The sequence below is a fragment of the Equus przewalskii genome, chromosome 6, assembly GCF_037783145.1.
Source record: "Equus przewalskii isolate Varuska chromosome 6, EquPr2, whole genome shotgun sequence".
NCBI lineage: Eukaryota > Metazoa > Chordata > Mammalia > Perissodactyla > Equidae > Equus > Equus przewalskii.
The window spans coordinates 7,919,441-7,943,173 of NC_091836.1; positions in this window are offsets into that span (position 1 = coordinate 7,919,441).

Below are 23,733 nucleotides of genomic sequence, written 5' to 3' on the forward strand. Positions count from 1 at the left end.
CTTCAGTTCCTTTCCCACCAAGACTGAGTCTTGCTGTCTTCCCTCCAGTGAGACAGTCGCCGTAATATCAGCTGCATTGTGCAATTTCTCCTGTCAGCCGTCAGCATGACAGGTGTGATGCACTTTGGGTGTCTATGAAAGGATGCCTTGGGAACCTGTAGGCACATCCTTAGCTTGGAGCAGGGGAGGGCCCTCACTTGTGTCTTTGTATCTCACATATGGCTTTGTCTCCTCCCGGGGAAATGCCCATATATGATAGCAGCCGCTCTGTCAGCCTCTTCTCTTTCATCTCTGAGCCTTCCCCCTCAGAAGCAGGAAGGCAGTCCCCAAGGCCCAGCTGTGCTCCAGATCAATTCCCTTTCTCTCTCCCAAGGCTGAGCTGCAAAACCACTCCTCAGGTTCTGCCAGCTACTTAATCTCTTTTTCTCATTTCAAACTTTAATATATTCTTTTGAAAAAGAATCATGCCAAAACCTCCCCCAAAGCTGAGTAGTATAAGCAGCTCTGCTTCTTGGAGGCCAGTGCCCCAGTGAATGTTCAGAATGTTGTCTTCAATCATTAAGAAAGTGTTAAATCATGCACCATACCCTGTTTAAGAGCGTGGGGAAGTGTGTAAAACGGCCATGTTCCTAGCTAGCGGTCATTCCTGTATAGAATCACTTTGTGTCCAGAGATTCATTCATTTCAGAGTCAAGTTGATGTGTTGTAACTGCTTTATTATGGGTTTTCTGCCTTGGTGGTGAGGTAGGGACCGCTGCACTTGAGAGGTTACCCTGATCCACCCTTGTTGCATCAGCTCCAGCTGTTTGTCCTTGAATCACCAGACCTCAAGTCTGTAACGTGTACCTTTACCAGCAAGGCTGTGTGAGGAGGGCAGATGTGTGAGGGTGCCAGGGCCACATGTTCTGGGCTCGACATGTTCTGGGCTCGAATCCCAGCTCTTCTGCTTACTATCTAAAGTCATTTAATGTTTCTGTGCTTTAGTTTCTATCTGACAAGATGTACTCTTAGTGTGATTGGCAAGTAATAAGTGCTTACTCCGTTAGATGTTATTTCAAGCATGCCCACTTCCTGCATTGAGGGCTAAGTCTGTTGATGCAGTTCTTGTCCTTTGGCTCAAGAACTGAGAGAGCTGGGTCAGTGGATGAAGCTTCTCCTACTTTTAAAATATATCCAGAATCTAACCACTTCTCTCCATCACTGACCCCCACTTTGGTCCAAGCCATCAAACATTTCTTACCTGGATAATTGCAATAACCTCTTAACTCGCCTCCCTGTTTCTGTCCTTGCTCCTCTGTGGTCTGTCCTTTATATGGAAGCTGGGGTGATCCTTTAAAAATGTGAGTCTGGTCATTGTCACTCCTCTGCTCAGAACCCTGCAAAGATTTTCCATTTTACTCAGTGGTGAGCCCTTACAATGGCCTACAGGCCCTTTATTATCTGGTGCCCCCACTAACTCTCCGACTGTTCTCCCGCTCAGTTTGCTCCTGCCATGCTGCCTCCTTGCTGTTCCTCGTACATGCCAAACCTGCTTTCACCTCAAGGTCTTTGCGCCTGTTGTTTCCTTTGTCTGGAATGCCCTTCCCTCAGATATGTGTCATCTCCTTGTATCTTTGTTCAAATGTTTCCTTTTCAATGTGTTTCACCTTGACCCTCTCCTCTCATACTCCTGATCTGCCTTAACTTATGCCACCTTTTCTTTTTCCAGAGTCTGTATCATAATTTCTACACTTGATGTATTTTACTTCTTCAGTATGGCAATTAGTTTCTCTTTCCCTCTGCCAGGATATAAGCTCCACATCGGCAGGGATATTTGTCTATTTTGTTCTCTGATGTATCCCAAGTACCTAGAAGAGCACCTGACACATAGTTGGGCCTCAGTAAATATTTGTTGAATTAAAGAATGGATGGATGTTGTGCTGGGGAAGACAAAGATGAAGATGCATGCGATGATAGTTTAAAAGCTGGTTTATCACAAAGAGAAATGAGGAATTTTAAGTAAGAAGAACACAAGTCGAAGAGGCAGAACTCTGCAAAATTTGATCCCAGTAATCAAAGTACCATCTGAACCTATTGGTTTTACATTAATCTTTTCAGGCATACGTCGATATATAAGTGGTAATCCAGTGCTCCACCCAGTGTCTGATCATAGGTCTTAAACATATTTTGACTGAGTCACTGTCAGCTCCATAATTGTCAAAACTCAGGTGTGTCTGTGAGGCAAACTTTAATAATCTCTACAGTGCAGGCAGGTGAGGAAAGGGAAGAGGCTGGCCGAAGGTTGCTCAGTGATCAGTGATCTCAATGACAGTTCCCGCCTAAGAGGGCACAGTAGACAGATCTCGCTTGGACTTTGAATTCCAACAGCCATAGTTTTGGGTTCCAACCCCGTCATTTTGTAGCTGTGTGACCTTGCTTAGGGTGTTTTACGCCTCATGCCTTCAACTTCCTCTGCTGTAAGGTAGGGAAAAGTAATACCTGATCTAGTATGTAATATATCCTAGAAATTAGAAATAAATTGGTGAATATAAGTGTTTAATAAACAGTAAATATTGTTGCTTTGTTATTGTTGTTTTTGTTGAATGTACATGAGAACTTAGGTTTGATTTAGATTTAGATTAGTGTTTATATCTGCTATGGGCTGAATTATGTCCCCCCAATTCATACATTGAAGTCTTAACCCCCAATGTGACTGTTTTGGAGATAGGACCTATAAGGAGATAATGAAGGTTAAATGAAGTCATAAGAGTGGGGCCCTGATCCAATGGATTGGCATCCTTGTAGGAAGAAACACTAGAGTCTGCTCTCACTTGCTGTCTGCCCTGTGAGGACACAGCAGGAAGGCAGCCGTCAGCAAGCCTGAAGGAGAGACCTCACTGAGGAACCGAATAGGCTGTCACCTTGATCTTGAACTTCCCAGCCTCCAGAACTGGGAGATAACTTTTTGTTGTTTAAGGCACCCAGTCTGTGGCATTGTGTTATAACAGCACACGCTGACTAAGACAATATCCAATGGCATTTCACAGAGTGAGGTTTTTAGGTGAACCTTCAGCTTGTAGTCAGCATCCAGGATAACACTGGGCAGGTTCTGAATCCTGGTGATAGGGTATTCCCAAAGCCTATGCATTAAAGGATTCCTGCAAGTGGGCTGGGATTCAGGGAAGGGCTCTTGTTTCAGCAGAAAACTGGACTGCTGCTCAGGACCTGAGGTGGAAGACTGCCAATGGACTGGGCACGTGGTCAGTGAGAAGGGAGCCCAACGCTCCCCTACTCAGACTCATCCCAGATTCCAGATATCACTTCTTTCTCTGCTCATGTTTTGTTGATGAACCAGACAAAACTGAGCCTACAATTGAAGGGCACTCATGCACAGAGCTGATTAGGGCCAGGGAAGGTGAGGCCTGGGGGATCACCTTTGGTTCTAAAGTGCTCATCCCCACGAGACCTTACAGAACTTTTAAAGGCAAAACCTAAAACCACTGCACATTAAAATGTGGGTTGTTTTATTATTATAGGTGTGTGTTTATCATTTAAAAATATTTCATATATAAGTGATAGAATTAAAAGTGGTTGTCTAGGGCCTGCCCGGTGGCACAGCAGTGAAGTGCACACATTCCGCTTTGGTGGCCCAGGGTCCTCTGTTTTGGATCCTGGGTGCAGATATGGCACCACTCATCAAGCCATGCTGTGGTAGGTGTCCCATATATAAAGTAGAGGAAGATGGGCACGGATGTTATCTCAGGGCCAGTCTTCCTCAGCAAAAAGAGAAAGATTGGCAGCAGATCTTAGCTCAGGGCTGATCTTCCACAAAAAAAAAAAAAAAAAGTTGGTGGTTTAGCTATAGCTAATGAACTAAATTCTCTAAAATTCAGAGATTTATACAAGCCCTTTTGTGATTACTCTCTGGGCGATCCTATCAAGTGATTGTCCTTTACTTGAGGTCTGGGTTGTGGTTCTCAATGTGCTATCTTTATTTTTACCACCAGTGTATTGATTGCTTAGCATAGATAATATTTTCTGCGGCTTGAGAGATTTATCCTCCAAATTGGATATTGTCATTTCCCTTGCTTGGGTAGCCAGAATATCTGAATTTACCCTAATTGGAATTGACCGTTCAGGGTTGACAAAGAGCCCTCCAGGCTAAGTCCTGATATGCATAACGAGTAAACTCAGTTTTCTCAAGAGTCAATACTTTTCCATTTGGTTTTTCCGCAATTCAGGAAGTTTCATAAAACCTTTTGTAGAAATAATTCTGAAAAGTTTTCAAAGTATAAAACACACACACATGAAACATATTTGCTACAATATGAAGATTCACTTAAAATCATTCTCGTCAACATCTTTTCATGTAGGAGGTTTAAACTCTCCATAGATAGTCATTAGAAATAGTTCAGTAAAAATAAGTATCAGTCATATTGCAAAGCACTGAAGAATATCAGGATGAAGAAAGCGTAGTTCTTGGCTTTGGGCAGCTCGTGGATTAGTAGAGGAGCGAGGCAAGTTTGATAGCAATTATAACGGTGTGAAATCTGCCAAGAGAGAAATATTCAAAGGGTGCTACAGGAACAAAGAGGAGTGGCATTTAACTCAAACTAATTTGGGGGTTAGTGTCTTGGAAATTTTCTTAAATACGTGATACTTAAATAGACCGTTGAAAGATAAACGGAAATTGTCCAAGTCGGGGGGGAAAGGCTGGAAGAAGAGTGAGACACTATATGCAGAAGGAACAGCACGTTCAAAGGTCTGAAAATATGGGGTATATTTAGGGGAATGTTATATTTAAGAGAGTACGGCATTGCAAGTGATGAGGCTGAGGCCAGACCACGAAAAATCTTACATTTTAAGACATTTGAATGAAGATACCTGATGTGTTTAAAAAAAACGGAATGTTGTGATTATTTTTGTGTTTTAGAAATTTCACTGAAGAATAATTGTAGTATCTTTTTTCATTTAATTCTCATCATAATCTGCGTCCAGCTGAATATTTAGTAGAGCCCACTCTACTAAAAAGATAATAGCTTTGTGCTGTCCCCTTATTTACCTTTCTTAAATTTTATCTACATTCAATTTTTAGTTATTCATGGTAGCTAATAATGGCAGGATGGATGTCGTATTAACTTGTATAACTGTCCTTTCTATCCATTTATTAGCCTGGATTTTTCTGGCTAATTGGGGACATGTTCAAAAGAAATCATGCGGCTACTGAGAACGGAAACCAACAATATTCCTTATCTCTGTGTTGAACACCACCAGGAGCAGACATTGTTTCCTGCCCTTATGTTAACCAGGGCTGGAGCCAGGTAAAAATTACTTGTTTGTTTCAAGAAATGCCTGGTCACGGAAGAAAAGAAAATTATTCAAAGAAAAATAAAAGTAAATCAATGAAACAGCATACTTATCAGGGCTAATAGCTTGCTCATCAAGACTCGCTTCAAGATTGCTACCTCACTGTGTCTACCAATCCAAAGCTATTTTAATAATAATAAAAATCTCTGCCCAATCTCAACCAGTTTCCCTCTTGCGAGCCCCACCTTAAAACTACCTAGCCTAGTACCTAAAACTCCACAAATCTCTGCCCCAAGTTTTCCTTTTGAGACATTATTAAGATTCTATCATGGTGGTGTTCTCCCTTACTGGTCCACAGATTTTTTTAGTGTTTTTATTAGGAAGAATTGAAAGTCAATACTATTCTGCTGTAAATTAGCTTTGACATTCTGTTGGAATCTAATTTCCTCTATGATATTCTGATGAAGCTAATGCAGCACCATTACTCAAAAGATAGTATTTGAAGACTTGATGAGAGATGCTGGATAGGTGAGAGCATACATTAGCTAATCATTTTACTGATTAGTCGTTTACTTTTTGCAGACACAAGTTTATCCAGTGACTTGGGGTAATAGCTGGTGGCAGAGAGAGAGTCAAGAATTTGAGCGGTGGTGGTGAGGTGTAAAGTTTCATCCATCTGCTAAAGTGGGCACTTCACTCCTTGAACTGTGCTCAGCACGAGTATATTTCTGGAAAGAGCAGAAGGAATTGTTTATCTAAGGTTGCTCAACACTTTTCCATGACTCCTCATTACTCTCATGATAAAGTCCAACTTATGGCTTTTGATGACCTTTGTAACATGACCTCTACTTAGTCCTCCTTTATCTTATGCATCCCCCATTCATATTCTTATATCCACACGGATTCATTTGCAAACACATTAGGTACTTGTTGTCTCTGGGCCTTTGCATGTGCTGTTCCCTCTGTTTGGACCAAATTTCTTTACATATAACCAGTTAACCCCTACACTTCTTTCCTGTCTCAGCTCAGTTACTGCTTCTTCTGGGGATTTTCTTCTGAATGTCTAAGATTGTACTAGGTGCCCTTCTTACGTAACCTCATAGTGTTCTGTGATTTCCTATTATAGTACTTATTATACTGTATTATAATTAGAGTTTACCTGACTGTCTCTCATCCACTGTAGACAGTAAGCTTCTTGAGAGAGACTATATATTGTATTTTTTCCAGGGATGCTCCATCTAGCAAACTGGCTGCATAGCAGATACTTAATAAATATTTGCTGAGTAAATGAATAAACACTTGCCCTGCTGCCTTCAATCATCTCCTGAATTCTACCTTCTCTCATCCACCTGTGTCTCTCCTGTGTGGGTCTCAAGGCCATTTCCTGCTGAATACTACGCCTGACAGGAAATTTGTGAAAATTTATTTTATATGTTTGTTGTAGTGAAGCATAGGTTTTTTTTCCTTCCCTTCATTGGTTTTATGTATCAGAGAGGTATTTGGATGCTAGCTGGTCATAGGACTTGAACTAGGCACTAAATAGCACATTTTAAAGCTGCAAGCACTGTTATCTATCTATTTCATGTTACCCTCCCTTATTTAATTCTTGTTTCCTCATTGCATACATTTTACCTTTACACATTGGGATCTCGTCCTCCTGCATATGCAATCTTCTGTTTTCCTTCCATGCATGAGCTCAGTCCTTAGGATGCGACATTGTCCTAGCAAACTTGCTTCATGACATCAGCACACTTCCTTTGGTCTTCCATTTTGTGATCTCCAATGACTGCCCCCTCACCCTTCCCCTTTCCACCCAAGGGGTTACTTTCCATTGAATTATTGTGGTGGCCTGTATTTCTCCAAGCTGTCAATGCCATTGAGGAACGTTCCTTTGTGTTTCTAGAACATCGTTAAGGCTATGCTGGAACCTAACACAAGAGTGTGAAGAAAGCTGAACAGAGCTGGTATTATGGGGCAGGGTCAATACCTACGCTGCCAATCATCTTGGGATGACTGCATGTAGCAGTAGCATCCTGAGGAAGAAGTCCAAATGTTGAGATTTGAAGAGTACCAAGAAGTCCACTCACCCCAAAATATCTTGTTTACCAGGTGTCAAAATCCCTAGTGATCACTGTTCAAAGACTATCTTTTATTTTAAAAAGTCTTCCAAAAAATGTAAATATCACAGAAAAAGATAACACAATTTCATATTTACGGTGCCCACTATCACTTTAGTGGAATTCACTGTATAAAGGTGAAAGGAAATCTGGATATCAGATCCAGCTTTGAGAAATTGAACGATAGAGCAGAATTCTGGAGAGAAGACAGGTGTTCAAAGGAAAATTTCAAGTACTTTGATGCAGGTGTACTGCAGTTTCTAATGGTTCCCATCCCATTCCCCATTCAGGACCTCAGCCCTCTCTTGGAGGTTCTCCTTTTCCCTCTAGAGTCTATAGGAGATTCTCTAGAAATTTCCCTATCAGGTCCATCAGTTCTTTGTATTCTTGGTTGCCTGACTTTGGAGTCCTCATCTCCACTCTGTCCAAGGCTATAGCTGATGTGTCTGCTGATTGCTTCCTGCAGTCCTGGGAACTCTGACTTATGTCGTATCATATTTATGCTGTAAGCACTATGATAGACTGTGGTGCTTCACAGCTAAGGCAAGGCTTTAACGTTTGATAAGGCCTTAGAAACAGTTGTGGGACAAAGAAGGAAATGGCAACCCAGAGAGCAACTTACAATTACTAGAACGTGGCCACTCTTAGAAACCCGAGACTCAGTTGTATTCTTGCTGGTTTCTGTGCCAAGCATTACCAATGTCTATTACATTTGGTTCTTCTGTTCTTTTGGGCACCCCGAATACACTTTTAGCCCCCCTGCAGTTGGGTAAGGCCATGAGACTAGTTCTGGTCAATGGCTTGTGAATGGAAGCAGGGCAACCTCAGGGTGTAGGGGCTCCCAGGCAAAATTTATTTGTTTACATATGGCCTATGCCTATGTAAACAACTTGATCTAAATATATATTATAAAATTAATGGGGTCATGTAAGGTATAGTTATTTATCAATGAAGATTTAGAATAATGTATGGAAGAGGTAGTTAGGTAAAGATTTTTTTTTTAGTATCCAGCCACCATCTCTTTCTGTTTAGATTTAAGAACTATCTTTTTGACTTCTTTATTATCAAATGCACCATTTCTGCATAATCTCATATCTCCCACTGGGAATAAAAGATGACATTTTTATTACTCACGATGCCATGGGTCTTTGGAAGCTGTCTGTATTGAAACAATATAGATCTTCCTGCCTCTGTGGTTCTTGGTTACATCATCATTCCTGACACTGCATTACCCATCCTGCCTCTCCTGAATACTGGCTTCCAATGATTCTCTCAAAGGTTGTTACTATGGTTTTTGATGATGACCACACATGCAAGTGTTCCTGTGTATGAAGGAAAACGTGGGTGATAATTTGGTTTTGGTCAGGTTAAATGTACTGTTCAGAATTTTATAATGTAAATGGATTACAACACATCTTCCAACTGTGTCTTCTCTTAAACTTCTTAGGCTGTACTCACCAGAATGTTATCTCTTTTAATGGTCACCACATGCCTGAATTCTGCACAGATACCAACAGCGGGGATAGGTGAGGAGCCCATGGGCAGAGTGAGAAGAGCAGTCCCATTCACACAAGGAATGTTTGGTCTTTCATCTGGTAAGGCTTGATATCACCACAATAATTGGAGGCAAGAGAAGACGTCAATTGGAAGAGCCCATTGTCTAAGTAGCAGTGATATAAAAATTTACCCTTGAAGGAGATGGGCCATTCCCACTCTCCTCCCAAGACTCTCTGTCATGTGATGCTGAGTTTCCAAAAGGAATGGCAGCTGTGCTGCATGTCAGCAATGGGAGGTACGCAGAGTAAAGGATGCCTGATGCCATGCTTGGGTGCTGTAGACTGGAGGTGGTGTCGAGAATTGAACACAAACAGGTGAGAGCTATTATAGGGGCCCAAACATGATTCAAGCCCAAGAGATGGTGGGAGACAGATGGTAGCTCAGAACACAAAACTCATCTTGTGTCAAACGTGAGTGAGAGTCACCCAAAATGAGCATGTCAGTACCATTCTGGTGGCCCAGTCCTGTGTGAGTCCACAAAAGAAATATCACACTGGCCAGCAGGAGCAATCTGCTTTACCAGGCTGCCCTCCTGGAGCCAGAGCCAGGCATGTGATACCAGAACACTCTCATAGGAGTAAGTCCCAGGGTTCCTTTGGGGCATCTAGTTGACTCCATGCATGAGGTAGAAGGTCAGAGGGTGTCCCAAAGAGGGGAAATGAAGGTTGCGGACCACGCAGGTCCTGGTCTGGCCTTGGAGTGCTCCTCCTGGATTGCACTGTTAGCCCTAGCCAAGTCCCAGGCACTGATAGGGCAAATTTCAGAGCTCCATAAAGTGTGGGCCCAGATCAAAGAAAGAGCAGTACTGAATGGAAGTGACATGACTCATTCCTGGCCTGGAGCATAGAAAAGTCCATGCGTCTCTCTGTTTTCCTGCTGCAGCAATAAGGAGGCTGCATGTTCCAGACGGTACAGCAAATGGTGGACCCTCAGGCAGCCCAGGATCTTGAGTGACTGTGTAGGGCAGAGCTTCTTGCTGGTCCATCAAGGGCAAGTAAGGTGAGTGAGAAATAAGCTATTTTTGTGTTAAGTCTGTGAAGTTTTTTGTTACTACAGGAAAACCTAGCCCATACTGACGAATACAGATCCTGTCCTTGGTGCTTGCTCTCCAGACCCAGGCCAGCCTCCCTACTTAATAGTTCCAACTTTATAAGGTTGAATGGAAGATTACAAGAGTAAATACACGTACAGCATTTAGAAGGGCAAATGTTAGCTATTATTTTTATTACTACTCACATTTGTTCTTGTGTTAGGGACTAACTTAACAGTGAGATATCCTTCAGTGAGAGTATGTACTTCATATAGGGCAGGCCCCAACTGTAATTGAGAATTCCTTCATTTGCCCAGATCAAGACCTGCTCTTTGTGTTCTCTTTCTAGTCCTATAACTGCTTTTCCACAGTTACAGACTGAAAAATTTTACTCCTACTAGTGAGAAAATTCCATCATTCACTCTCAAGAGGATAACCTTCTGCTATGGTCCAAATAGGACCACAATAATTTAATGTACGAAACAGTTATTGAAATCTGATTCATAGTTGTGGGGTCCAAATTGAGCTTTGCAACACTTTATGATAATAACTACAAACATTGGTTGAGTGCTTATTGTTTACCAGGAAACATCCTAAGTGCTTTCATTCATTAACTCATGCGGTCATCCCCATACAACTTTATGCTGCAGGCACCATAGTTTTTATTACACTTATTATGAGGAGCTGAGGTACAGAGAGGCTAATGACTTTGTCCCAGGTCATGGAGTTACTAAGCATTCAACCCACCATTTCAATGTGAGCAGTCTGGTTTCAGAGTCCATGCTCTTAACCACCTTACCCTGCCTCTGCTTATTCTGACAACATGTTAACTTGAGGCCCTTGCCTCATTTGCTTTTGTTCTTTTAAGAGTTGTGCTTCTAGATGGAGTCAAACATGAGAGATGAGGGCTGCTCCATCATCCTGTGGTCTTCTGGATCTTTTTCAGAATTCTCAAGAACACACAAAGACATAAATTACCTCAAGTGCAGTGGGTAAATAATGGTTTTCTGAGACCTACTGAATGTTTACCACAAGGTAGTGTTCAAGTCTTCATTAATTTATTCAGGAGACATCTATTGAGTACCTACTACGGGCCAAGCATTGTGCCAGGCACTGGGACAGTGAACAAGACAGACAGTCTCTGCCCTGAAGAAGCTTAGAAAATCAGAAACACTTTACAGCATTCTAATAAGTTTTTTTTACCACTCCTACCATTCAGGTTTCAGATACTCTGCCACAGTTAAACATTTTTTTGCATTATCTGCAGCCTGTCCATGTCTGTTTGTAGTAAATCATTCAGAGTATCGTATGAGCCTGGAATCAAATTCTGCCAATGGAACTGATGAGGGATGGCGAATGATGCAAACGGAGAGGACGGATTTCTAGGATAGAGAGAAGTTTGGGGAAAGGATTTCATGTGGTATGTGCCCACCACTCTACAAGGTAAGGGAAGGAGGACAGGAGCCCCCTCTCAGACTTGGCTGCATGCCAAGGTGGGAAAGTACAAAACAAACAAAAAATAAACACAATTCCAAAGCAACAAATGAGAGTTTAACTCCCTGGGAAGGCTACTTCTGGGCCAGTCATCTCAGACAGTGAGTCTCAGAGCCTGGCATCAAATTTCTTGTTGAAAAGACTGGTATGGAAGCTTCTGGAAACTCTCCTGGAGATTCCATGAACTTTAGCATTGATGGGGCAGGGGCCTTTGTTACTTGAAGTGGAGGTTCTCTTGGAGTTTGTTTGGTGCCATCTCAGTGGCTGAAAGACAGGCACTCACAGAGGACGCTGTGAACCACTGCTTTGTAAACATTTCCCTCTTCAAAGCACAAACATTTACTCAGTGCTATAGGCTGGGTGCTATGCTAGGTGCTGCTCATAAAACAATGAACAAAACGCGGACACTGTCCTCATGGAGCACTCAGTCTCGTGGGGGATACACTTCCATAAATGAAAATTTTGACACAATGGAGTGCATGTGATATTTGGGTGACAATGTTATTAAAGATGGCAGAGGAAGAGCACCTCTCCTTAACAGGGAATTTGGGGTACAGATGGACAAGAGAACTTCCTTAAGTCTTCAGATGAGGCAAATTATATTTTAACATCATCTTATTTCCAAATTGTACCTCCTAGCTGAGAAGAACACCCATCCAACATGATTGTATGTCCTCTTGATTTGTGATCTTTAAAGAGACAGAGTCCGTATCTTTCAACTTTCGTTGTAATTGCACTCAGTGCCATACTGTGCTGGCTGTTGCTAATGCCAGCATGCTTCGGATTTAAGCAGAGAGGTACTATTGACTTCATCTGACCTCAGTGCTGAAAATAGATCTTTGGTGAAAAGAAGGCAATGTAAAATGGGACCCTCATTTTGATCCTTATCTATTGGCACAACTGCTGTCTGTTTATTTTGAAGTGTTTTGCAACACCAGCGTATTTTAAGGACCCACTCTTAAATATGCTTCAAGGAAAGTAAAGCTGCATGATAAAAAAAAAATAAGAGAAATTTTACAAAGATGGATAAGCTTGTAAAGGGCAGGGGTTGAGTGACTGAATAGAATTCAAATGATTCTCTTTATCAGGATAATGGAAACTCTTTCCTTTCTAAGATGAGAGTGGTTGGGGAAGAGGGGAGCATTTATTTGTCGAGAATTAGCCTCCTGTGAATTGGAGAATAGATGAAAGGCATAGTTCTTGTAAGTGGGAATTGGCTGACTGTGGGCAGAAGAGACGCAGGGAAGGTTCTTGAAATGGAGACAAAGAGCCAGAGCCGTTCATGCTTTGTGAAAAACAATATGGAATCCAGTGGAGCAGACTGGTTCAGAGATGAAGATTCTAGAACCAGACAGAAACGTATTAAATTCCTGGCTCTATTTTCTCTCTCACTGATCTGTGCCAAGTTACTTATTTAAGATTAGTTACTTTAAAAATCTGTAAATATTCAATAATATTTTGGAAGTAGGATAATCGTTCTTGTTGCATTAGGTTGTGCGATAATTCAAGGAGAAAATGAACTATGCTTAGCACAAAGTAAGTGCTTAAAAAGGGGGACCCCTTTACTCTTTACAATGTTGCTGATCGCCAACATTATTAAGTGAACACAGACTTCTTAGGGCTTGTGCTAAGATCGAAGTATGACGAAGCGTTTGACATAATTATGCCAGGAGGGTGTGCCGAAGGAAGAAGCATATATGGCTTCTTACCCAGGATGGTGGGAGACAGGAACTCTTTCTTGCTAGACTAGATCTTGAAAGAATGTGAGGCTAGATCTATAGCAGCCATCTTGTTGCAATGAGGAAAAAGCCTGGAATTTCTCAGGGTAACCCTGAGGAGCAGGAGAGTAAAGGCTATACAGTGAAAGAAAAATCGAGATAGAGAGAATCTCACTCCACATAATATAATTTGATCCGTGAGTCCAGCCAGGCCCAAAGCTGGCACTACTCCTGGATTTTCTCATTCTCGAGCCAATAAATTTGGAGTTGAATCTTTCTGAGTTTTCTGATACTTACAAGAGTCTGTATATAAAAAAAATTGTCATGTCTTTTAGTTTTTGATTAAAAAAGGGTATTTTCTCCCCTCTTTTCCGGTCTTGGATGTAGACATGATGGCTGGCGCTATATTACCTGGCTATACCCATGAGGAACAAGTTCAAGGAAAAAGCTAACAGAAATACTGGCATTCCTGTCCCAACATTATGGAGCCATAGAAATAATACCAACCTCACTTTTTATGTTAGTTTGCTAGGGCTGCCATATAAAGTAGTACAGGCTGAGTGACTTAAACAATAGAAATTTATTTTCTCACAGTTCTGAAGGCTGGAAGTCTGAGGTCAACATGTCAGCAGGGTTGGTTTCTTCTAAGGCCTCTCCCCTTGGCCTGTAAGTGCCCATCTTCTCGGTGTGTCTTCACATGGTCTTCTCCGTGTGTGTATCTGTGTCCTAACCTCTTCTTACTAGGACACCAATCCTATTGGATTGGGGCCCACCCTAATGATCTCCTTTCAACTTAAAGACCTTATCTCCAATGACAGTCACATTCTGAGGTCCTGTAGGGTTAGGACACCAACATATGATTTTTGGGGAAAAACAATTCAGCTCATTACACTTTTATTGCAGAAAAGCAACATCTACAATAGTAATCATATTTGGATTGTTTTGTTCATATTTTAGCAGCTAAAGGAAATGGTTAAACACTGATGGAAGAAGTTCATTCTAATTTCAGTTTCTGCAAATGGCTTACCAGGAGCTGGGCTATGATCTCATGTTTAGTAAAACTGGTAATTCTCAAGAGAAAGGCTTTTGCAGACAAAAGATGCTTTGCTCCTGTGTTCAGGGAACACAGATTAGATTTCTCCTTCATTTTTTTTTTAAGATTGATTTTTCCAGAACTCTAGGAAATGTATTTAGAGCTTCAATAGCTTAGAGAGACCATAGGAGAAGGAGAAAATTTTAAAAAGCAATGAGGGCTAGGCTTCATATGGGCAAGATTCCAGTCTCACAGATGGAAGTGTGACCGAAAGGATTAATGACAGATCCTGCCAATACCAGACCACTTTTTAAGTCCTGGACACCCCAAAAATAGGCAACCCTCCTTCTCTCCAAGACTATATCATAAAATGTGAGCTGGTAACTGCAAATGTCAACATTTTCAACCACACTGTGGACACCTTGCCTTTTTGGCAGCTTACAGAGCACTGTAGCCGACCTACCACATCTCCCCAGGGGGTGAAAAAGCTATGTAAGTTGCATTCTGGGTCTGTCAGGTAAAAAAAGAAATAAATCGCTAAGTGCTGAAAAGAAAAGTGGGGTTTTAAAATATTGTCCATGACTTGTTTTCTAATAGTTTCTAAGTTCTCACAAAGGCAATCCTATTTGAAATGAGATTTGAGCAATAAAGAAAAGCATGGTATTTGAAAACTGTTCATCCAGGTACAATACAGCTTTCATGAATTTTTTTCCAACATGTTAATATAAGGTCTGCTCCTATATCTCTGCATAAGTTGAGCTCCTATGTGTTTTTAATGGAATTTTAGCTTGAACAGAAACACGGGGAGAGAGGGCTGAACCAGAATAGAACCAAGACCGTTTGTGCACCAACTGCATTTTGTCCAACAGAGGGCGCTTGAAACTCACATATAAATAGCAGTAGCAGCATTTAAGATAGCCATTTTCATTGCCATGGTGATTCTTAATTAACACACAGCATCAGGTTTTCATTGACACCAGTAAAATGAGGTGACTGTGACCTTGATTAATAAAATGTGTAATCATTTTGGAAATATCGGGAGTTAGAAACTTGTTAGGTATTTTTTCTTGGTGATTACACTTGCCTGTAATCAATAAAAACAAAATCTGAATTCCAGATTATTCAAGCTCCATCCACAGAAGAAATAAAAAAAAATTATTTCTTCTTAAAAATAAAATTCAGTGTATGTTTGTGACAGTTTAAGGATAAGAGAGTAACAGACTAAATATCATCTCATTATTGTGTGAGGAGAATCGAATTGCTTGATACTTCTCAACATCAAATAAACAAGTTCCAGACACAGGGGAATGGAGCTTTAGAGTGTTAGTGATAGGTTTCTAAAATTCTACCTTTTTTTCAGAATCCAGATCAAGAAGCAAGATGAGGAAAATGAGATTCTCTGACTCCCTTCTGTTTGCAAATCAAAAGCTTTGACTTACCACTAGGCGGCACTCTTCACTCTGTTATCTTTCTGAAGCCTTCAGCCCCGTAGGGCTGCTATTCAAATAGAAGCACTGCGTTTACTAACGTTTGTGAATTGTGTAGGAATAATCAGAAGCACGCTACAATTCTGGACAGATTTTTTTCCCCTAATGCTTCTGTTGATTGTGACACAAAGTCCTTGACTGCATCAAACGTAACCTGGAAGGATTCAGCAAATCCAACTTGCCTTTGCAACCGTACCTAAAATGTACTTCACCATCGTAAACTTTTTATTCTCATAAAGTAGACAAAGTACAAAATTAGGAGACTTTATGCTTCTCCTCTCATGTTTTTACATTTATAGAAGCGATTCTGTGTATTAATCACTTTGGTGCTGTATCTTTGTGTGACGTTTCATAGCATAAAGCCAAATAGTTCATTCACTTTTTTATTCTTTTTGGCAGAAAGATGAATAAATAATTGATCTCATAAAAATCCTGTGCTTTGCCCTAATTTTCTGGACTTGGTCTAGCATGTCCCCAACTCTAAGATTTTATAACTCTGGTTTCTCAGCAGGGCATGTGGTAGATTGAATTATTATTTCAAAATATTTACTCCATCTTCTTCCCAGGGGGAGGAAAACACCTCCCCACTCCATCATTCTGAGCTCAGTCCACGATGTGAGAAGCAACTATGCTACTTTCGAGCAAAGGCTTTAGATGAGATTTAATGCCTCGTGTTCTTCCTCTGTGTTATGAGAAGGCGTATGTTATGCATAGTGGCTGCCCCTTCAGTATGGATCCCTGAATGTGAAGATATGTGGAGCAAAGCCAAAGTATTCATAGCCCAGTGGCACTTGCTGACATGTAATGTTGGCAGGCAATGTGCTTGTTATGGTAAGCCACTGGAGTTTTGGAGTTGCTTTTTGTGCAGCAAGCAGACTAATATAGAAATTGGCATGAGGAGTGGGGTACTTTTGTATGAAACTAAAAATAGGTGGCAATTGCTTCATGATGAACTTGTAGGTGGTGAGAAAACTATTGAAGAAAACTGCCAAGAGTGGTAATCAATGTAATCTAGTTTTTCTGCAGTGGCAATAACTTGGGAGGCAGAGAGTGTACCTCACGAACTGGTAGCTTCGGCTGGAAAGGTATTTAAACAGATATTACTAATGTGAGTTGGTTGTTGGTAGCTGCATTTGATGAGATATTTAAAAAATGAAACAAATCCAGAAAATAGCTGGTTTATTTGCAGGAAGGGATAAAAGAGGAAATAGCCCCAAATTCTGGGATTTCAGGGTTGAAAAATGGGACTGTTTTTAATCTTCAACTGGTAAAGGATAAAATTGAGAAATGCTTTGAGCCAAAACCACTGATAAAGATATAGGCTGAGGTGAAATTATGAGAGTGGCCACAATTCCTAAAGGCATGATTCTGCAATAGCTGGGCAAGCCCACAGGACCCCTAATCAAGCCTAGAGAAAATCACATGTTCAAAAAGAACTGTGGCTATTGTCACACAGAAACAGATAAATAGCTAACAAAAACTTTGAAAGATTCGTACTGCCCCAAGCACTATCACTGTCAACTAAAAGAGATTGTGACTTTTGGGGACTATTTGTGCCCCAACTTTCTTTGGCAAGAAGCAGGCTGAGAAAGCCGCTCATTCCTCCAGGATGGCATAATCTCTGAAGCTCTCCTCAGATCATCTAACAAGGATAATGAAAAAGAAAAGACGTCCTGAGGGGTGGAGTCAAGAGCCATGGAGAATGACCAGCTAGGGAGCTACCCGCAGAGAGCAGAGTTGGGGGCTCCTCAAGAAACATTCCTAGCCTAGGATGGGAGGCCTTAAAATCTCTGTCCAGCAGAATTTCAAAACTGTTTTGTACCAGTGATTGCTAAGTGCTTTTTATCCTTCTCCTTCACGAATGGAGGCATTTATTGTAGTTGTTTTGTCCCTCTTCCACCATTTTACATGGGTGTGTGTGGGTTATTTTATACCAGATTTAACGACTGTCATGAGATCTTCAGCTTTGCACCTGATACCATAATGAGATAAGCCTCTTCAGTTTTATTTCTTGGTGGTAGGTGAATAATTTTGAGTGAGAAAGGAAGGAGAGTGAATATTCACAATGGTGGTCTGTGATAGCTTGTATTATGTGTTTATTACCCTGTACTGTCATCATGGGCAGAGTGTATTTTCCTGTTCCATTGATGTTGGGCTAGTCCATGAGACATTTTTTGACCAGTAGAATATGAGCCATTTAGACATGTGCTGTATTTGAACAGAAGGTTCAAATGTGATTGCCTCTTGCTCTTAGTTTCTGCCTTGAAAATGAGCATCTCTTGCACTGGGGAGATGCCTCTATCCGAGGCCCTTGAGTGAAGGATATGCACAGCAGAGCTGAGTAGAGCCAGCAGCAGCCCTATCCATCCACAGATGCAGACATGTGCGTGGGAACTAAGTGTTTGCTGTTGCAAGCCACTGAGATTTCGAATTGTCTGCTTCACAGTGAGCTGACTAACATAGGACATGAGGCCTTTTCTGAGATCTCCTTTGCAATTTTGTTCAAAGGAGATAGTATACATAAAAATATTGATTTGTTTTTTAAAAAACCATAATTTTAACTCCAGCACTCCAAAAAATCTTAGCTTATATGCCAAATAAAATGAAATGTATTTTTCCTTATTAAAATGAAACAAACACCTGCTGATGTTGAAACCTACAACACGGAATATTGCCGATTGAAAGATAATTCCATAAGAGAATAAAATGTTTAGTTTAGTTTAGTTACTGGTTTAATTTAGTAAGACTCTGTGATATAAGTCTAGTGAAATAATGGGTCCGATCAAACCGTTTGCAAGGTCTTCCCTAGGAGTGAACTGGACACTTTCAAAAACTATGGATGAATTATTGATATAAATTGTACTACTAAGACATGTCTGTTTATATTTCTCAGTTCAACACTTAGCAAGTGATTCTCCAACTTGGTACTGTGTCACACAAGAGTGTAGGATCATTTAGGAGTACATCCTAAATTCACCACTGGTGAAGTAACATTTGCTGACCATTTCCGTCTTTTGCAAATTAGAGTGAACTCAAGATTATCCCCCTAATAATGCTAGGCTTATTTTCATCAAAATATGCTTTCTTAGGTGAGAGAGTAGGTGGAGTTACATGTAGCTCCCCAGCAACCTCACAAAATCACAAACTGATTTTGTGTTTCAGGCCACAATATAAACTGTGCCTGGAAATGTGTTTCACATATGACCCTCATCTGTTGTGTGAATGTATAACAGAGGCAAGGTTGAAATCTCTTGAACTCCTACAAGAATTGATGTGGCTTCCAATGGAGATAAATCAAAGCTCGGAGGTGGGAAGCCAATAAGCAGGGGGCCTCTGCTCTTCTGGTTTGGAAATAGTCTAAGTGGAGGAAATAAGGGTGAGACCTGAGAGTAAGCTAAGAGTGGCGGAAAGATTCTTCTGCTCAAGAAATTTTCCCAGCCCGATTTTTCTATTTGGGTCAGTATAAGTTGTCTTCTAAAATACAAAAACCCACTAGGAAGAGTAGAGTTTTAACTTTTCTAATTTCACAGGGAATAATTTCTTGAGAGTTGGGACAGTCCAGGAAGGTGGATCTTTCTGGAGTGGAAGGTGTAGGGAAGAATGGGGTGAGGCTACAAGAAAGAGCTGTGCACAGCCATAGCCACAGGTTATATGTCGTATGGGACCTGTGCTGGGCATTGAGCAGATGGGAATGGATGAAAGGACAGATCACATCAGTAGGTGCCTATGGACATTTAGGGCCTTGGAAATCTTCCCCAGATGACTTTTATTGCCTCACAGTGTGCCATTCTCCTGTACGAAATCCCACTTGGAACATGGTCAATTCCCCAAATATATCTCCCACTATAGGACTTCTGCCTGGATTGCTTTTTGCATTCTGTAAGCCAGTAATACTTGTTGATCCCTTAATGTCCATCTCAAAGTCTCTACCTCCGTGATGTCTAGCTGATTCCCTTGGCCAATTAAGCTCGCTCCTTCCCAGTTTATCCTCACTCTCCTAGGCAGTTCTCACACTGTACTGTCATTATCTGTTTGGGTACTGTACATATACTGAGGACAACATCCAAGGCTTATTCATCTTTGTGGCCACCATCCCCTTACCCAAGTTTACTCTTGGGGTAGAGAGAAGTGAAGGGAGGGAATCAGAAGAGGTATATAGATGCGAAAATGGCAGCAGAGAGCTTTCAAAACAAATTTCATCCATTGTGAAGTTTTCCCTAGGGTGACAGCTGGCCCAAGTGCCCCTGAGAATCATTTTACTTGAAGATTTTGGCACATAGTAATAGTGCTAGATAGATTTTGGTGCTGTGACGTATTCTCTCTTGTATTAGAAGATGTTTGGTGGCAGCGGCAGTGGGTGTGTGGTCAGCATTCCTTTCCATGCTGCCCACTTTACCTTTGCCTTATGGACACAGCAGAGAGCTTGTGGCTGCTTGGACTCCTGCCGTTTTACCCACAAAACGTGTTGATTACTTTGGATGAAAAAATCTCTCTCTTTCTGGCTTTTGCATGCCAGATTGGCTGCAGACGTGTTATGGACATTTCCCAGCCTTTTTCCTGCGCAAAGCTGTGCTTTCCTTGTTATGGTACATTTCCTTTGCTTTGACCTGCTTGTGGTCACCCCCACTTTGGCTTGTAAAACAGCATTGTTTGTGGCTCCTGCTGTCATGCATCCTCTGAGTACATCCTGCCTGGTGATGCTAGTGGCAGAAGGCTTTGCTTTTTTGCCAACTACACTAGTTTTGCTGTTGTGCTATAAAGGTGCAATTATTTATTTCTTTATAGGAGAGTGTATGTGTATATGTGGAGAGGGAGAAAGAGAGAGCAAGACACAGAGATTGGGAGGGAGGGGGAGAAAGTTACAACATAAAGAATATTATTATATTTAGGCTTACGTTAAACTGTGAAGTTGGTTAAAAAGATGCCTCTCTGCCTTATTTGTGGAGTTTCTGCCTCAAGTTGATATTTCCACATTCTTATCATGCATGCTATTCCTTGGTTTTCCACAATGTCATACCTTGCTGGATAGTGCCAGTACCATTAGTAATTGCCACCGTGTATTGAATACCTACTTGGGCAAATACTGCAGCTGTCTTTGCTCAAGAGTCACAATATAGGAACGGTATTAGTTTCAACACTATCTAGACGAGACATCTGAGAATCATATGGTCTAAGTGATTTGCTCAGTTGCTTATCTAGGATAAAGCAGAACATAAACTTGAGATTGAGACTTTGGGCTGTCTGATTCTAAGACCCACATCTTTCCTCTATGTCACGTCGTTTTTTCTAAGTTTCTCTCTATCACTCAGACATCCCCTTCCTGTTGTTCTTCTTCCTAAGGCTGGAAGATAATGGATAAATCAGAAGCGCTAATCTCAGAGACTCTGATACCTAGGATGTGTGCTCACTCTTTCAGGTGATGTCACACCTTCACCCATTCAACTGATCTTGTTTTCCCTAAAGGTTCTGAAGGAGAGACTTTTTTGAGAACTCAGAAGGACAGGAACCCTAACAGAAATGTGCTGTTCAGAGGGATTTTTAACTGTAAGTCTCTACCACCCTGAGTGCCTCTTATTGGTGCCCAGAAGCCGGGTGGGATGCTGTGGCAGGTGGGGTCCGCAGTCAGTATATGTTTCCATTCAGGCTTAACGCCACTGTAAAATCTCTCTCAAGTCTACTTAGATAGAGAGAATCAGGGAATCTTGGATTTGAAGGAAACTTGGAGGAAAAAAAAAAATGAATCCAGTGATTCTTAATCTGGGGCTTGCATTAAAATTTGTCAAGCTTTAACATTATGAATTTCCAGGCCCGACACCATGGGATCCTCGTTTTATAAGTCTTAGGTGGTGGCTGGGATCAACAAGTGATCCTGAAGTGCAGCCAGGTGGAGAACCATAAATTTAATTTACTTCTCAGGATATATGAATACTTTCTTGCTTGATTTGATTTTCTATTTCTTCATCTTTTCATCCTTGGGAAATATGCAGAAAGCAGAACATGAAGATTATTTTCTGCTCAATTCCACAAAGAAAATCAGTGACTAGGGTATTGAATTAGGAATGACTAAGTCTTCAGGCTTATTATTGTTGGAATAGCGCACTGCATTAATTTTTCAATGTATTTTCTTTCAAAAAGATATTTTATTTCTTCCTGTGCCTCTTCCTAGGTATTAATTTTGAGGGCATAGACACTCCTGGATAATTGAGTCAAGAATTTCATAAATGATATTAGCCTTTTAATTTGGAAGAAATTTCAGAAAAAACGGGAAGCAGAGGGACAGAGATCTGGGTTCTGGTTCTGCCGCTAAAAGCCTAAAGCCTTGGGTGAGTCAGATCATGGCTCTGCGACTCACTTTCTTCACATGCACTTTGACCAATGGTCTCTGAGAACCTCTTCACTTCTCGTGCCCCAAACTCTCACAGTTCCTTCCAATCTCCCTATTGCCCACTTGAACATGGATTCTGAGGAGCTCTGAGAACAACTCCAGCCTATGTTGTTATTCTTTTCTCTGAATCCCTGCTTCACTCAGTAGCCTCCATAATAAAACAATAGCTGTATTCCATCCTATTGTTTTCTGCATCACTGAATTTGTCTTTTAAAAGATTCCAAGATATTTGAGAGGCAGTGTTATTTCATTCTTCTTTTCCCCCCCTACAATCAAAATTGTAGTGTTGAACATATATAAGAAGAAAACAAATACAAAGAATCACACAGTTCTAGAGTGGAAACCATTTTAGAGACTGTTGATTTTGCTCATTGATTATACCTAGGAGGAAGTGAAGGCTGAGAGTTGGTAATTGCTCCCCCAGGCAGCCAGCAGGAGAATGAGGGCTCTAACCAAGCCTGATGACTTCTAGGGCACGTGTATTTTCTCTGCCATGCTTCTTTGGTTGGTTGACTAGAAGACACTGGATTAACCATTAACTCAACAAAACTGGTGTTATCTTAATGATTTGTTATGAATTTCTCCAAAAAATATACGCGTTGGAATAATCTAATCATTTTATATTCCAGTTTATTTCTGCATTTATCACTGAACATCTCAAAATGCCTTAGAGATATTATTGGGATGGTCTTAAACTGGCATATGTGATCAATATTAAGGAGAAAGGTATATGCTAGTGCTATTATTCTATTTTTAAAATATGGGGGGGAAGAGTTTCATTGAGGAAAAGTAGTTCAAGGTCATAAAAGTCTATTGTAAATCAGGGTGGGAAGACTAGCTTTATCTTCTGCATTCAGCAGTACACACTTTGCCTGGTCTGAGGGAATAGATGATGTTTTAAAAAATGAAGACATAATGTGGTTAACATTTTTCTTGCTTAAAGTTAAAAATAGAAAGTGTTGACTTCAGTAATCAATTAGTTGTTGGATAGGGAGGTAAGGCGACATGCATTCAGCAGGGCCAGCTCAGCTTGTTTTCAACCAAATAGCACTAGGTAAGCACTGTTCTCTGCCTCCTATGTTTTGGGCTGTCCCTTAACTGCTGGACTAGTACACTCTTAGGTTATTTTAACCTTGTATTTTTTTTAAGTCGTTAGCCTTGATCTATAAATAGATTCCTGAGAATCTCAAGTTCTAATAATAAAAACGGATCGTTTTTCCTCCTGAGAAATTAAACCATATTATGGTCACTATTGAAATCACTTAAAATTAATTATTGGTCCTGAAATTTGTCCTCACATGCTGTAAGGTGGTCGTGCTGCCCTTTGAACTCATAAAAGCTGCTGATGTTACTATATGCCACTGGTTCTCAACCAGGGGCTAATTTGCCTCCCAAGGACATTCAGCAATGTCCGGACACATTTTTGGTTGTCACAACTGATGGGGCAGGGGTGTGTGTATTACAGGTGTCTAGTGGGTAGAGGTCAGAATCTTGCTAAAAATCCTACAATGTATGGGTCAGCTCCTCCAAACAAAGAATTATTTGGCTCAAAATATCCATAGTGCTAAGGCTGAGTAACCTTGCTTTGTAATGTAGACTCACGTAAAGATGTCACTTTTATCCATA